At 50.8% G+C, this 15,358-nt stretch overlaps 1 long non-coding RNA gene across 1 annotated transcript; it reads left to right on the forward strand.

The window, feature by feature from the left end:
• The first annotated feature begins 11,349 nt into the window (after window positions 1-11,349).
• On the forward strand, window positions 11,350-13,451 carry LOC121134788. The gene is made up of 3 exons (XR_005872015.1): window positions 11,350-11,570; window positions 11,721-11,963; window positions 12,362-13,451. It is a non-coding gene; the product is annotated as an uncharacterized LOC121134788 (long non-coding RNA).
• The last annotated feature ends 1,907 nt before the right edge of the window (window positions 13,452-15,358 follow it).

Below are 15,358 nucleotides of genomic sequence, written 5' to 3' on the forward strand. Positions count from 1 at the left end.
AGGCCTTCCAATCCTGCCCCGTATCCTCCTCTGATGGGAACCACCTCTCATGCTGTCCCAAGGGAAACCCGGCCTCCCCCCACCCCACCCTCCCCAGGGAGCTGGTGGACTGAGCCTGCTGCCTGCCCAAATCTTCCAGACAGTCAGGGCACATCCACCAGCTGCTGGGCCGTTAATTAGCCTGCCAGCCCCGGGGGGCTGAAAGCCGCCTGACTTGGGCCCTTGCCAAGAACCACCCCCACACACGGGCAGGTGAGGAGCGATGGGCCTTCCGGCCCTATATGATGCCAGCTCAGAAACCACCCAGGGAGGCTCCCTGGCAGGCTGGAGGAGGGGAGGACAAAGGTGTCACCTTCTGTCCTTGGGCTCTGCCACCTGTGGGCTGGTGAGCAGGTGAGGCCTGGGTGCCAAGGCACAGGCCAACACTGGCTGGAGGGGACGGCTCTGTACAGGCCAGTTGCTCCTGCCTGCTGAGGTCACCGGCGGCAGGGACTTCTAAAATCAAGGGCCAACAGCCAGTGCCCCCTCTCACGTGCAATATGCAAGCATTGAGACCTGCTGTATGCTTGCCAGCGCTCTGTGCCTGGAGAAGAGGTAAGGAACCAAGTGTCCATAATCCCTGAGAGACCTTCTAGAAAGGGACGGGTAGGCAACCAAATGAGTGAACCGGTAGCATGAGCATCCAGTGAGGAGCTCAGCAGTTCTGAGTGGAGGGGAGGGGGAGGGAACCGAGCTCTCTCAGGGAGGGCTGATAATCTTTGAATCCCAAGTAGCCCCCATAGTCTGGAGTTCTAGATGCTTGGCCCCTCCCTTCCGTGGATGGTGGAACTATCTCAAAAGGTGAAACAGGTGTCTCTGAGACATTCATTCTGAGAGGACCCCAACGGCTCCTGGATCAGAGCAGGGGAGTGCAGATGGCCGAGGGCAGCCTTCTTGCTGATGATGGCGCTCAGGTTCATATCTGAGGTAGCAGCAAGCAGCCAGCTCACAGCTTACCTCCCCTCTGCCTCAGCTTCCTTACCTGTAAAACAGGGGTACTTGTATACAGAACATGCTTCTAGAATTCAGCACTGGCCATGGAGGAGACTTCCATGGTTAGAATTCTTATTGCTGGTGTTACTTAGCCTAGTGACCGGAGGAAATGGTGCAACTGGGCTGACTCTCGTCAAGGATAGCTCCCAGAACCAGCAGATCATGGAGCCAACAGGAACAACTGTCCACAGATGCATCTGGACCGGATGTAGTCTCCTGTCTGGGGCATGCCTTGTCTCTGAGGTCTTATAAGGACGCAGCCCTGCTCTGGGTTTCTATACGTGAATGCGTTCTTTCCTTTGCCGGAGAGGGGACTAACACTCGCCATCCTGAGATAGTATAGCCGCCTCCCTCTCTTCTCTCTCAGGCATTGAGTCAGTCAGTCTGTCCCTGTGCACCCACATTAGTTGCTGTGGCATTGCTGGGACCAGATTCCCTATGGAGACAACTTAAAAACCGAAGGACCCCCTCCCTTGGGCTCATAGAGTGTTCAACCGTGGTCGCTTGGCCTCAAGTGTTTGGGTGACACAGTGGGGGCTGCTCTTCTAGTCATCGGGAGGTAGCCCCAGGATTATGCACCCCAAGGATCCTCCAGCTAGGCCCCACCCCCCAGGGTTTCTAAGTCACACCGGGAGCCTCTCACGCTGTGAGAGGAGTAGGCCACAGCACCAGAGGATGGCTCGACACAAGCCTCTGTCCCGTCTTCCTCCCCTCGTGTCTGTCATCACTGTGGCTCTGCAAGCATGCAGGAGAAAATCCTCGCGCCTTTGCGGCTAGGCACTCACAGGGCGCTCCTGAGGCAGCCAGGGCTTGCAGAGTCAGGGAGGCCACACTGAAGCTCCCGCCACAGCCTTTCCATCTCTGACGTTTACAGAAGGCCAGTTCCCGGTGGCGGGGAGGGCACACAACAGAGCAGATGATGGGAGAGCCCCACTGAGTGGTTTGACTGTGAAATGACTCCCGTGTTTGCACGCTGGGTTTGCAGCTGCTTGTGGAGCTGTGTTATGGAGCCTCGGCGGGTGGAACCTCACTGCAGGAAGGGAGTCGTGAGGAAGAGGCCCTGAAGCTTTGTACAGTCAGGCGGCACTTCATGTCTGCCTCCCGAGCACGGGTGTGATTAAACCGGCCTCCTGTACCTGCCACCTCGTCTTCCTTGTCAGAACAGACTCTATCTCTCTGGGGCTATAAACCCAAAACACCCTTTTTTCCTCCTAAGTAGCTTTTGTCAGGGTCTTTATAAAAAAACAAAACAAACAAACAAAAACAAAAACAAACCCTCAGGAACACACCTTCCTAGCTGCCACCTCTGTATGAAGTGACTTTTATACATCGAAATGAAGGCCACACTGCATAAAACTAGCCATTGTAGGACGTTCAGAACATCTGCAATATTGTATAACAGTCACTGTATCTAGTGCAGGGGTTTGTCCGTGCTGGAGAAGTGCTCTGTAGTGTTGTATCACCAGCCTCTTCAACATCTGTGTCATTCCAAGTGGAACCCTTCTACCTGTTAAGAAATCAGTTCCCGCCTTTTTCTCTGTCATCTTAACTTATTTGCTCATCCTGGATATTTCAGAGAAACACGCTATCCTGTGTGTCTGGCTGCCTTCCCAGCATACTGTCTCTAAGATCCATGCCCTCTGTAGGGTTCATCAATGCTTCACTGCCTTTATGACCGATTACCATCCTGTTGAATAGATATACCACATTTTACCGTTCCCTTCATTTATCGATGGGCATTTGGGTAGTCTCTAGCTTAGTTACTATGAGTAGTACTTCCACAAACACTCATGTTCAATTTTTAAAACATTCAGATACTTTGGGTGTACTGCTAAGATTTGTGTTGAGCTTTGAGTTACCCTCAGACTTTTCCACAGCACCCAAACCCATTTAAATCCCTACCGGCATTGTACAAAGGCTCACATTTCTCTGAATCCTCATCAACATTTGGTATTTTCAATTTAGAAAATTACAGCCATCCCAGTGCATGTCCAGTGGCTTCTCATTACGGTTTGGATTTGCTTTTCTCAACTGACTGATGACATCATCCATCATTGCCCGGGCTCCTTGGCGATTTGTATTTGTACTTCAGAAATACGGTTACTTCTATGAGCAAGTCTACCACTCTCCGTACCTGTGTCAGGAGACTGGCATCACTCTTCTCTTGCTTTCTGACAATGCCCATCCTCGTGGGGCCTAGAACATTTCTCCTGTGGTTCTGATTTGCATCTGATGAGTGATTTTGAACATTAGAGAAATGTCTAATACAAATTCTTTGCCCATTTTCTAATTGGTTTATTTATTTTAATTTGGCCTTTTTGTTATTGAGATTTTCATATACCTAAGATCTTTATATATTGTAGATGCTACACCCTCATCATATATAGGATTTTCAAAAACCTTCTTTGATTGGTGGGTTACCTTTTAGGGTTCAAAAGGTAATTATTCTTGGCCTTGCTGAAATTTGATGTGCCATGTTTTGTTGATACTCATGGAAGACTTATCCTTTCCTGGACAGAGATGGAGGGGGAGTTAACTGGGGGGATGATAACAGAGAGGGGATGGAAGGGAGGGACTGGGTGGAGGGAGAAGAGGGAAACTGACTGGGATGTAAAATAAATGAATAAATAAATTATTAAAAACAACAACAATGACAACCACAGAAACCCATACCAGGGGCTGGAGAGATGGCTCAGAGGTTAAGAGCACCGGCTGCTCTTCCAAAGGTCCTGAGTTCAATTCCCAGCATGGTGGCTCACAACCATCTATAATGAGATTTGGTGTAAACATGCCAGAATGCTGTATACATAATAAATAAATCTTTTTAAAAAACCCATACCAAAGAACTACCATCAGCAGTAAAACACAAGCTTCGCAAACCTGCCTGTCAACTCCCAATTTTACAACTAAGACTTTATCTTTCTTTTCCTTTCTTCCACATTGGGAGAACTTTATGATAATATGCTCTGTCAAATGTCTCATTTTCTTCCTCATTTGACACAAGCTAGAGAGATACCTAAGAAGAGGGAGCCCAAAAGAGGAATCGATCAGATTGGCCATGGAAATGTCTGGAAGGCGTTTGTTTGGTTAGTGATTGATATGGGAGGGGCCAGACTGCTGTGGGCAGTGCGAAGCCTGGACAAGGTGGTCCTGGGGCACAGAAGAAAAGCGACAGAGCAGGCCATGGGAAGTCAACCAGTGTGTAGCCTCCTCCATGGCCTCTACTTTGGTTCCTGCCTTCATTCCTGTCTCTATTCTGCCCTGACTTCCCTCAGTGAAGGGCTGTCACTTACAAGTTGCAAGATGAAATAAATTCTACCCCTCAAAAGTGTTAATTGCTGATTTAATAGAGTGTATCTTTTTTTTAATTTTGTCACTCTTGCTTTTGATGTCACATTTCATAATCCGTTACTGAATTCTGGGTCATGAATGTTTGCCTCCACCTTCAATCCTAAGAGGTTTGTGTGCTGTGTTTTACACTGAATCTTTCTGAGGTCACCACCCTGGCTAGAAACTGAGGTCAGGACTTCTACAACATTCATTTCCATTTTTAATTAACACGTTTTGTATTAACCTTTAAAATAAGGATATTTTTACTATTTGTGTGTGCATGCATGCTACAGCATGTATGTGGAGGTCACAGGACAGCTGATGGAATTTTCTCCTTCCATCCCGTGGGCCCAGATATTGCGCTCAGGTTACTAGGCTTGGCAACAGGCATCTTTACCTCCTAAGCCATTTTGCTGGCTCCAACGAATAGTGTTTCAAAAGGCAAAGGACTGAGAAGCAGCATGGTGGCAGAGTGCTGGCCTGGCATCCATAAGGCCCTGGGTTCAATCCTCAGTACTGCCGAAACATAGAGAAATAAAGCCGGCACGTGGTGACGTGTGCATGTCGAGATGCAGTGGAAATCAACACACACATGCACTCACACACACACTCACACATGCTCACACACCCACACGCTCACACACACACACATGCACTCACACATGCACATCCACCCACACGCTCACATACACTCACACACATACACTCACACATGCAAACACATCCACCCACACGCTCACACACACACACATGCACTCACACACACATGCACACACATACCCCCACACTCACACACACACGAACTCACACATGCACACACATACCCACACGCACACACACACTCACGCGCCCCCCCACAGAGTGCAGTGATCCCACATACACACACACAGAGTGCAGTGATCCCACATACATAAACACAGAGTGCAGTGATGACACACTCACACATTCTCTCTCTCTCACACACACAGAGTGCAGTGATCACACACACACACATTCTCTCTCACACACACACACAGAGTGCAGTGATCACACTCACACATTCTCTCTCTCTCTCTCACACACACAGAGTGCAGTGATCACACACACACATTCTCTCTCTCTCACACACACAGAGTGCAGTGATCACACACACACATTCTCTCTCTCTCACACAACACACAGAGTGCAGTGATCACACACACACATTCTCTCTCTCTCTCACACACACAGAGTGCAGTGATCACACACATACATTCTCTCTCTCTCTCACACACAGAGTGCAGTGATCACACACACATTCTCTCTCTCACACACACACACAGAGTGCAGTGATCACACACACATTCTCTCTCTCTCTCACACACACACAGAGTGCAGTGATCACACACACATTCTCTCTCACACACACACACAGAGTGCAGTGATCACACACATTCTCTCTCTCTCACACACACACAGAGTGCAGTGATCACACACATACATTCTCTCTCTCACACACACACACAGAGTGCAGTGATCACACACACATTCTCTCTCTCTCTCACACACACACAGAGTGCAGTGATCACACACACATTCTCTCTCTCTCACACATACACAGAGTGCAGTGATCACACACACACATTCTCTCTCTCTCACACACACACAGAGTGCAGTGATCACACACACATTCTCTCTCTCTCTCACACACACACAGAGTGCAGTGATCACACACACATTCTCTCTCTCTCACACACACACAGAGTGCAGTGATCACACACTCTCTCTCTCACACACACAGAGTGCAGTGATCACACACACATTCTCTCTCTCTCACACACACACAGAGTGCAATGATCACACACACACATTCTCTCTCTCTCTCTCACACACACACACACACACACACACACACACACACAGAGTGCAGTGATCCCAGTGAGTGCCTGTCACTTCAGATATATGCCATTTCTCTGCAGCAGAATATTAAACCTCACCTTGTACAGCTGTATCCTGTATGGCCAATCCTTTCCCCATCCCTCCCCAGGAGCCTTTCTAGGATCCGGTAACTACTGCCCCATCCTCTGCCTCTCTGAGGTCAATGATTTGGCTTCCACATTTTGCTTCTTGGACATGTCTTATTTTACTTTACACATTGCCCCCCCCATTCATCTGTGTGCCTGGAAATGATAGCATTTCAGATAGCAATTCACTTTATGCCTGAATACTATTTTGCGTTTCTAGGAACCACTTTCTTTATCCAATAGAAACTGAGGTCGCATCTACACCAGGTTAAGTAAGACATGCCATATCCAGCTTTTAAGTTAAAACGTCTTCTCAATACACAAATTCCATTCCTTGGCTATATCAGGAGCAGGACGGCTTGGGAGCACATGTCTCCCACTCTCTCTTCCTGTACCTGTGCCAGCATTACTTCTTGACAATATCCATCTTTGCTGGGGCTGGACCACTTCTCCTGTGGTTTTGATTTACATTTGATTTTGAGCATGATTTTTTTTCTTTCTGCTGTATATCCTCTTTTGAGAAATATCTATTTAGGTTATTCTCTCATTTGTAATCAGATTACTTTTGGCTGTTGAGTTCTTTAAGAGCCTCATAAGCCCTGGTCATTAACCCCTTACCAGACACATAGTTCACAAGTTCCTCCTCCTAGTCCCTCTCCAGCCTGTTGATTGGTTCCTTTGCTATGAAAGAAGCCTTCTGATTTGACAGAATCCATCCATCTCCTTTTACTTTTGTTATCTGCACTATGGGCATCATATTCCCAAATTATTGCCGAGACCAGCATCCTAAAGCACTTTCTCTAGGTTTCTGCCTAGCAGTTTCATATATATTTAAACCTTTGACCGTTTTGAGTTGATCTGCAAATGGTTAGAGATTGAGGTCTTGTTTCTTTTTTCTGCTCATGGATAATCCATTTTCCTGTCACCACTCGTTGAGATGAGTTCTGTAGTGGTTTGAATGTAATTGACACCCCCCCATAAGGTCATAGAGAACATCACTACTAGGAGATGTGACCTTGTTGGAGGAATTGTGTCACTGTGGGCGTGGACTTTGAGGTCTCCTTTGCTTAAGCTTCCTCAGTGTGACTCTCAGACCATTTCCTGTTGCCTGCAAGATGTAGGACTCTCAGCTACTTCAGCACCACGCACGTCTGCCTGTACACCGCCATGCTTTCACCACGGTGATAACGGACTGACCCTCCTAACTGTAAGCCAGCCACCCCAATCACATGCTTTCCTTTAGAAGAGTTGCCGTGGTCATGGTGTCTCTCCAAGGCAAGTGAACGCTGACCAAGACAGCTTCCCTTCAGAAGCAGGCACCCTTGCTGCCTCTGCTGAGGTCAAGACCTGAAGAGAACACACAGCTAGTGTCAAACAGTAGCAGGCTTGCCCTGTGCCTCTGACCTTGGGACCTGAGATGTTTGTCCTGTTGCTGCCCAGGTCCAGCCTCCTGCTGTTCCCCCAGTCCCCTCAGTGTCTACAGCATGGCTATTTCTCAAAGGGCAGGGCCATTGCAGAGTGTAGATTCCAGATGACATATGTATGGGGCAATCATGGTGTGTGGGGTGGGGTGGGGTGGGGGGCAGACTGTCAAGTGAGAACAGCCATCATGCTCATTCCCCGGGGAGAGCTGCCTTTGCCTCCTGCTAACACGGTAGCAGGTCATCCTTGTGACCTTCTACCTTAGGAAGCCATGACTGTGAGGCAAGCTCTGGAAGCCTCTTCATTCTAGCTTTCCATTCAGTGGAACTTGGGGGATCACCCCCACCCCCGCCACACACATGAGGCCTGGCATTAAATCACTCCCTGTCCTCCAAGCGCTCACCCCAGAGAAGCAGTGAGATGCAATGCTGTGCACTCTGAGGTAAACTGAATCTGAACCTTTGCCCTCAGGCATACAACAAATGCTCACAGCCTGAAGCCCATTACGGGCTGGCTGTGTGCTGTGTGCTGTAGAAATAAGCCTTAGGAACAGTTCCCAAGCCATTAGAGACCAAAGGTAGAGACAAGGCTACCATAATGTAAGCTAGGAAGGACTGTGGGTCGAAGGGGACACTAAGAAGTCAAAGAGGAAGCCAGGGCGGTGTTGGTGGCGCACTCCTTTAAACCCAGCACTCAGGCAGAGGCAGAGGCAGAGGCAGAGGCAGAGGCAGAGGCAGAGGCAGAGGCAGAGGCAGAGGCAGGTGGATCTCTGTGAGTTCGAGGCCATTGTGGTCTACAGAGCGAGTTCCAGGATGGAAACCCTGTCTCTAAAAACAAAACAAGCAAAAGTCAAAGAGAAATGTACATGGAATTACTAAAAAGTATCTGGAGCAGCTGACATATGGCTCAGTCTGGTGACTTGGTGAGAAATGTCTCCTGTATGCTTATGTATTTGAATATTTGGTCCTTGGTTGGTGGTACTATGTGGGCAGATTATGAACGTTTAGGACATGGAGCCTTCCTGAGGAAGTACATCATTAGAGGTGGGCTTTACAGGATTATAGCCTCTTCCTACTTCCTGTTTTCGCTCTCTGCTTAATATATATATATATGATCAGCCAGCTTCCAGGTCCTGAGAGGTGTCATACCTTCCCCACCACGAAGACTCTATCCCTCTGGAACCATAACCAACGTAAACTCTTTTGATTAAATTGCCTTTTGGCCATGGAATTTTATTACAGCAACAGAAAGAGGAACCAGTACACCTAGTCAGTAAAGCATCTGACTTGCCAGTCTGGGGGCTCAGGAGGCTGAGACAGGAGGACCCCTGGGGCTCAGGGGTCAGTTCAGTGGAACAGCAGCTGTGGTTCCTCAAGAAACCCTATCTCAAAAAGCAGGGTAGAGAGCAACTGATGAAGACACCTCTGGCCTCCACCCCCAGGTGTGGTCCCCACCCACAGTCACGCCCCCACCCCCACGGACAGACGTTAAAGTGAAGGCAGCCCTCCTTGATTCTCAGCTGGAGACACAGTGGACCGGGAATGTGCTTAGAGTCAAAGAGCTGGCACCAGAGCTACGTCTGCAAAGTAGGAAAGATGTCAGTGCACACAGAAGGAAGAGAAGAACATTCCAGAACAAGAGCCAGGAGAAGGGCCGATAATCTCTCAGTGCCCTATGGTCTACTTCCTTCCTTACTCCCATTTAAAACAAAACAAAGATTTTTAAGGTTTTTAAGGTGCAAAACCAAGAGAAATCACCTCATGAGCAGGTGGAAGCTGAGTCATTTGACTTTCCTGAGCCCTGGCTCCCCCAAGCCTCATTCGGCGGGTGACAGAAGGCGGGGCCTCATCCTCCTCCCCCACTGCCACTGAGAGGGTGCTCAGGGCATCTGTGGGTGTCCAAAATGAAGACTGATGACTCCAGCCTATCTCAGCCTCCTAATCAGAACTGCTTAGACTGCCGTTAAAAGACTTAGCTTCAAGCGTGGTTGGGTTGGGGAATCCATGTCACACCACAGAGGCTTAGGAAGAGTGCCTGGGCTCTACTGGAAGGTGTTCCCATGAGAGGTCGGTTCGACCAAGCCTGCAAAGCCCTCAGCTCACAGACACACAGGCAGGATTTGATGACACGTCCTACCTACCGGGTGCTGAATTCCCGCACAAGCGCACCATTGTATGGTCCTTGCCTGTGGCCTGGCACCCAAACGAGGCTCAGCCCAGGTCCCCTGCTCCCTACCCAGATCTGCTCTAGACCCTTCCCACCGGGGCCTCCCCAGTCTGGCTCAGGCCCACAGCTGTTCTCCTGGGACCTTAAACTTAGAGCCTCTTGGCTTCCTGTTCTTCAGAGAGGAGTTGGTTAAAGAATTTTCGTTGGTGGTGACCTGGTTAAAGTGTGGAGCGGGGGTGTGCCAGACCAGGTGACACACAGGGACCACTTCAGGCTTGTTCAGCCACAACTTCCAACCACTGAATGTTCTCTGCGAACCAGGGCCTGCTGATGCTGCTCTGCAGCACCTGCTCTCAGAGGATGCAATTGTGGGGACACAGAAAACGAAACGGACGCCAGGGTATGAGCCAGTGTTCTCAGTGGGAGGAGGAGGAGAATGGGGTTCTAAGGAGTGTGAGGCGGAGTGTGCTGGGGTGGGTGGTGAGGTCAGTGATGGGGCAGCCTTCAGCAGAGGGGATCCTCTGTGAGTAAGACCCTAGAAGGGGGGAGGGAGGGAGGGAGGGAGGGACGGAGGGCTCACAGATGGCAGGAGCAGCCTGTGCAAAGTCTAAACACAAGGAAGAGCATCTACATTGAAAGGCCATGAGTAACGAGTGACAGGCCACAGGGAGGCGCCTCAGGGCCACGGCTAAGGGCAAAGTCTGTCCTGGCTCATAGGGGGCTGTCCAGTCACGGAGCAATAGTTCATCCCATGGACCAGGAGGCAGAGGGCGTGGACCCAGTCCCCTCTCAGTGATTCCCAGTTTCAACCCAGTCATGTTATCTGCCCTCAGAGTAGTGCTGACGGGGAGAAAGGAGCCCTCAGGGAAATAAGGGAAGGGAAGGATGACTCCAGGGGACGGGTCACACTGCTCCAAACACCTGTGGGGAAAGCCCCAGTCTGGCTCTCTGGGGTTGGGTGATTCCCCCCCACCCCCAGGATCACACTCAGGGCTTCCTCTCCCTTCCCAGCCCTGGCTCCGCCCTCCCCAGGCAGGTCAATCAGTTGGGCTTCTGGCAGCCTCTTTTCCAGCTGTAAGAAACCCAGTCAGAATCAAAAAGAGCCAGTTGCCCGGTCTCCCTGTTCCCTGTCCCTGAAGTGACTAGATGTTCAGGAGCTGGGAAGCTGTCAACAGGGACAGAGAGTCTGGACCTGGAAGGACCTGGAAATATTTATGTTGCTGGGATAAATATTACAGGAAAAAAAAAACTTTCCATTCTCCACGCTCTGGTCTGATGTAGCTTTTTCTTACCAGGACGGTGTCCTCAGTGCCGAAAAACGGATGGCAAGAGAGCTCCCAGCTGTCTCTTCTCAAAACAAACAATCAACGCCTTTGTTACAGCTTCAATGTGGTGTTCTCCACAGGCTGTTTGGACACCTGGTTTCCTAGTTGTGGTCCTCTTTGGGAAGGCTGTGGAACCTCTAGGAGGTGGAGCCTTGCTGGAGGAAGTGTGTCACTGGGGGCGGGACTAAAGGCTTTGAAGGCGGCGCCATTTCCTGTTTGCCCTGTTTCCTGACTAAGGATGCAATGTGACCAGCTGTTTCAGGCGTGACCCCCCCTGCTGTGACAAACGCATCCCCTTGCACTGCGAGCCACAGTAAGTCCCCCCTCCCTCAAGCTGCTTCTGGCCGGGTGTTTGGTCACACAACAAGACAAATGACTGGGTCCTTCTCATGAGAGCATAGGAACTTGAGGTGGAGCAGCCAGGGTTATCCCTCAGGTGGCCATGGCCGGTTTCCTTTTTCAGGTCTCTCTGGCTCCATGAAGGAGCTTAGACATGCTGCCCAGGATACTGTCTTTATGGTTCCTTGACGTGGATTTTCTTTCCCTTGTCATCCCCACCCCTCCACCAGCTGAACGTCAGGCGTTCTCAGACATTTCCCTCTGCCTACCACACCCAGGTGGTGGCTGCCAAGGCCACAGGTAGTACACACCCATGGCCACAGCTGTCACCAGGGAGCTACCGAGGGAAGAGGGAGAAGACCCTTAGGTGTGTAATGAATGGGAATTTTAGTGCTTCAGGAGGTGAGGGAAACAGAGAAGGGCGCTTCCCGGGTTGGGGGCAGTATGGAGCAGTAGGAGGGCATAGAATGCGGGACGGACAGAAGGGGCTAACTGAACTTACGGGCAGGATCACAGAAATTGAGCCGCAAGCATGCTGGGCTCCCAATGGGTGGTAAATGTCACCATCATCACCTTGGTTGCTCACTAGCTGTGCGGCTCTGGGCAAGTCACCTGATCTTCCTGAGCCCTCCATGGAGTTCTGGGGGTGGTGCTGAGAGGTGCTTAGCCATGGGCTTCCTCACCCTGATTCAGAACATCGTTTGCCGAATGCAGGGCAGGCGTGTCCACCCTAACACCCTCCCGTGTTCTCTCTCACCCCTCCAGCTTTGCAGGGAGGAAAGTTTGCTGAGAGCCCTGGGTGTGAGGCACCTCCCACAGCTCCCCTTCAAACAGAACAGGAGGCCCCCGCTCTGGAGCTCTGCCAGGAATCTCCTCAGAAAGGCATGGCAGCCAGCGCTCTGCCCACGGCCTGCCGGGGCCACACTGGGTGGTGAAAATAAAATCAACAGCTAACGAGGTGCTTTTTGAGCCCTCAGGGAAGAGATGGGCATGCAGCTGGGCAACTCGAGGAAAATGTCTTCTGCCTGGTGAACATCCCCCCCCCCATATTACTATCTACCATGTGTGTGTGCGTGTGTAGATGTGTAGAGGGGGTGTTTCTAGAACGAATGCCGATCCTAGCCTAATGCTCCCCCAGACAGACAGCCTCCCGCTTTCAGGATTCCCAGCGAGGTCTGCTCTGATACTTGTGTTTATGCCACCCTCTGCTGGTACCAGTTATCACTGCACCTACCCAGTGCCCGCAACAGTGGGGGAGCCAGACTGGATGTCACACTTGCTGCTCTTCCTGGCAGGAGTGGACGCTGGGGTGGAAGGTCGACTCCCAGCCTCTGCATTGCGGTGACCTCGTTGGCCCCCATGCAGGCAGTCAAGAACCGAGAATGCCTCCGAATAATATCATAGTGCCAGCTAACGTTTATTTGCTTAATATTTCAGGGTTGGTAACCATATATGCTTAATTTATCTGTTTATCTGCTTCTCTTTATGCACTTTATATTTGTGGGCAAGGTTTATTTTCCCCATGCCAAAGGGTTTCCTTGATTTGTCTCCCTCAACTCTCTCGTAATTCTGCGAGCTGGTTTTACTTTCCCTATAGCATTCTAGAGCACGGCGCTGAAGCATTCTGAGAGCCACACTCTGGCAACGGGCAGGGCTGGGGTTTGAGTCCAGGTAAGCCTGGCTTTAGGGCCTGTGTGCCATTTCATTGGTGGCTCCGTGACTTCAGAGAACATGCAGATTGCTAATAATTGCCTGTTAAAGGGCTGGTGTCAGGGCCCAGGTGATCTGGCTCTCCAGTAAGCCAGGGAATCTGCATTATAACATGCCCAGAGGTGACATTGCCCTGGAAGCTGTAGTATAGACCACTGATGATGCTCTGCAGGGCATCTGACCAGGTCCAGGGCTCAGACACTAAGGGATGAGGTATGCACAGAGGGCTAGGCGGTAATCGACTCTGGCCTATGCGGGACCCTCTGTGTCCAAATTCTGCTGGACTGCTCTGGGCCTTTGGCAGCAACTCAGAGATGTATCAGGAAGTGATGACAAGCAGGAGGGAACCCTGACCGGCCTGCAGGATTGCACCAGTCGCCTTTCTCTGACCCTAGCTCATGCCTACGCCTTGATCTGTGAACTCTTTCCTGGCTTCTTTCTTTTCCTTTCCCTGCCCTGCCTCTGCCATCCCCTCTTCCCTCCCTCCCCTCCTCTTCCCTGCCTCCTAAGAGCTCTCCTAGATCTTAGCTGTCCAGCATCCCGCTTCCTGCTATGCCCACATTGCCAGGTTAGTGTCGCCTCTATGTGTGTAAAGCACCTTAGCAGGACTTGCTCCAAGTCTTCAACAGGACAGCATCTGGGGGCCCAGGCTGAGGAACCCTTGCCAGCCTGGGGCCCTCGCTACTTCCTAAGGAGTTGTGATGGCTGGGGCTGAGCTTTGCATGGCCCCATTGTTCCTGAATCCCCAGTCTCCTCAGGTCAGCCTGCTCTGGGTTGGTCCCTCCTCTTGTCATGGGTTAGTAACCTGTCCTGTTGCTGATTGGCTACCCAAGCCCCATCCAAGCTCTAGGGCTGCAGGAACTTGAGGTTGATAAGGAAGAAAAGTATTAAGCAAGGATTTGAGAGGTAAAATGAAGTCTAGTGGAGTGCACAAAGTCAGAGACTAGGCTAAAGACTGCTCTGTCCCAAAGATAAGAGGTCCCCAGGGATGTCCTAAAGCCTATAGGAAGGCTTTGGGAGCCCACCATCCCAGAGGGCAGGGGGTTGTTATAATTTGCCCCATAAGGGGGTGCTGTGGGGGGCATTTTCCTATGTACAGATCCTGTGAGGATGAGTGGTCAGTAGAGATGGTCTTGGCACAGACTCCTACTCATCACTTGAGAGAGGGTTTGCTATTCTTACTAGCTAACTTCTGTACAGAAATCTGTGAAATGGGTACGAAATTGCTGCTTTCGAGGGAAGGGTTGGAAGAGCAAAAGAAATTAAGGGAGAAGGCCAGACGGTTGTGTCTCTGGGTGGGGTGGTTGGTCCTCGTCTCTGTGGGGTAGACAGAGAGCAGGGGCAAGGAAAGTCTGGAGCAGAGACACATTAGAGACCTCGGGTCACCTCTCCAGGAGCCCCCTGTGCTCCCCAGAGAGGACAGTCCGGGCAACGGGGAAGGGTCTCTAGTTAGAGAGCCCGTGCCAACCTCGAGTCAGGCAGGTCATGGGGTCTTCAAGTCTGCTAACTTCTCATCCCCAGCAGGATCAGCGTGACATACCTTCCGTCTGGTCCTCTTCTCTCATTTCCAGCCTGTTCTTACTTCCTGGTGTTACCTGACTATGCAAGCCCAGACAGAGTGACTGACTCAGGCTCGTATGCTAGCTATTCCTAACAGAATGAAACTGGGTATTTATGTGGCAGCAGGCTCTCTCCACACACATTTGCTTTCCCGGCATGTCATTTGCTGGCCACAGCCATTGCACCGTGGAGGATGCACGGGGCCTGGATGTTGACAGGTGTTCCTTCCTAGCTGAGCTACGCAGGTCACCTTCTAGGTGTATCGTCTGTTTGCTCGTCATATAGATGAAGACACAGAGCCTCAGAAAACCTTTGATTTGAACCCAGGAAGTTGCCCTCAGAGCTCAGTCTCAGACACCCCAGCTTAAAAGTCACGTTTTCCTGAGGCTGGGAGGAGGTGGCCGTGGCTGTCTGGCTGGTGTCAGGGGCCCGGGAGGTGATTCCAACGGTTGTGAACAGTTCTCAGACCGCTTCAGAAATGCAGCCTGGCTT

This window comes from Mesocricetus auratus, unplaced genomic scaffold (genome assembly GCF_017639785.1).
Source record: "Mesocricetus auratus isolate SY011 unplaced genomic scaffold, BCM_Maur_2.0 Super-Scaffold_100030, whole genome shotgun sequence".
In the NCBI taxonomy this organism is placed as follows: domain Eukaryota; kingdom Metazoa; phylum Chordata; class Mammalia; order Rodentia; family Cricetidae; genus Mesocricetus; species Mesocricetus auratus.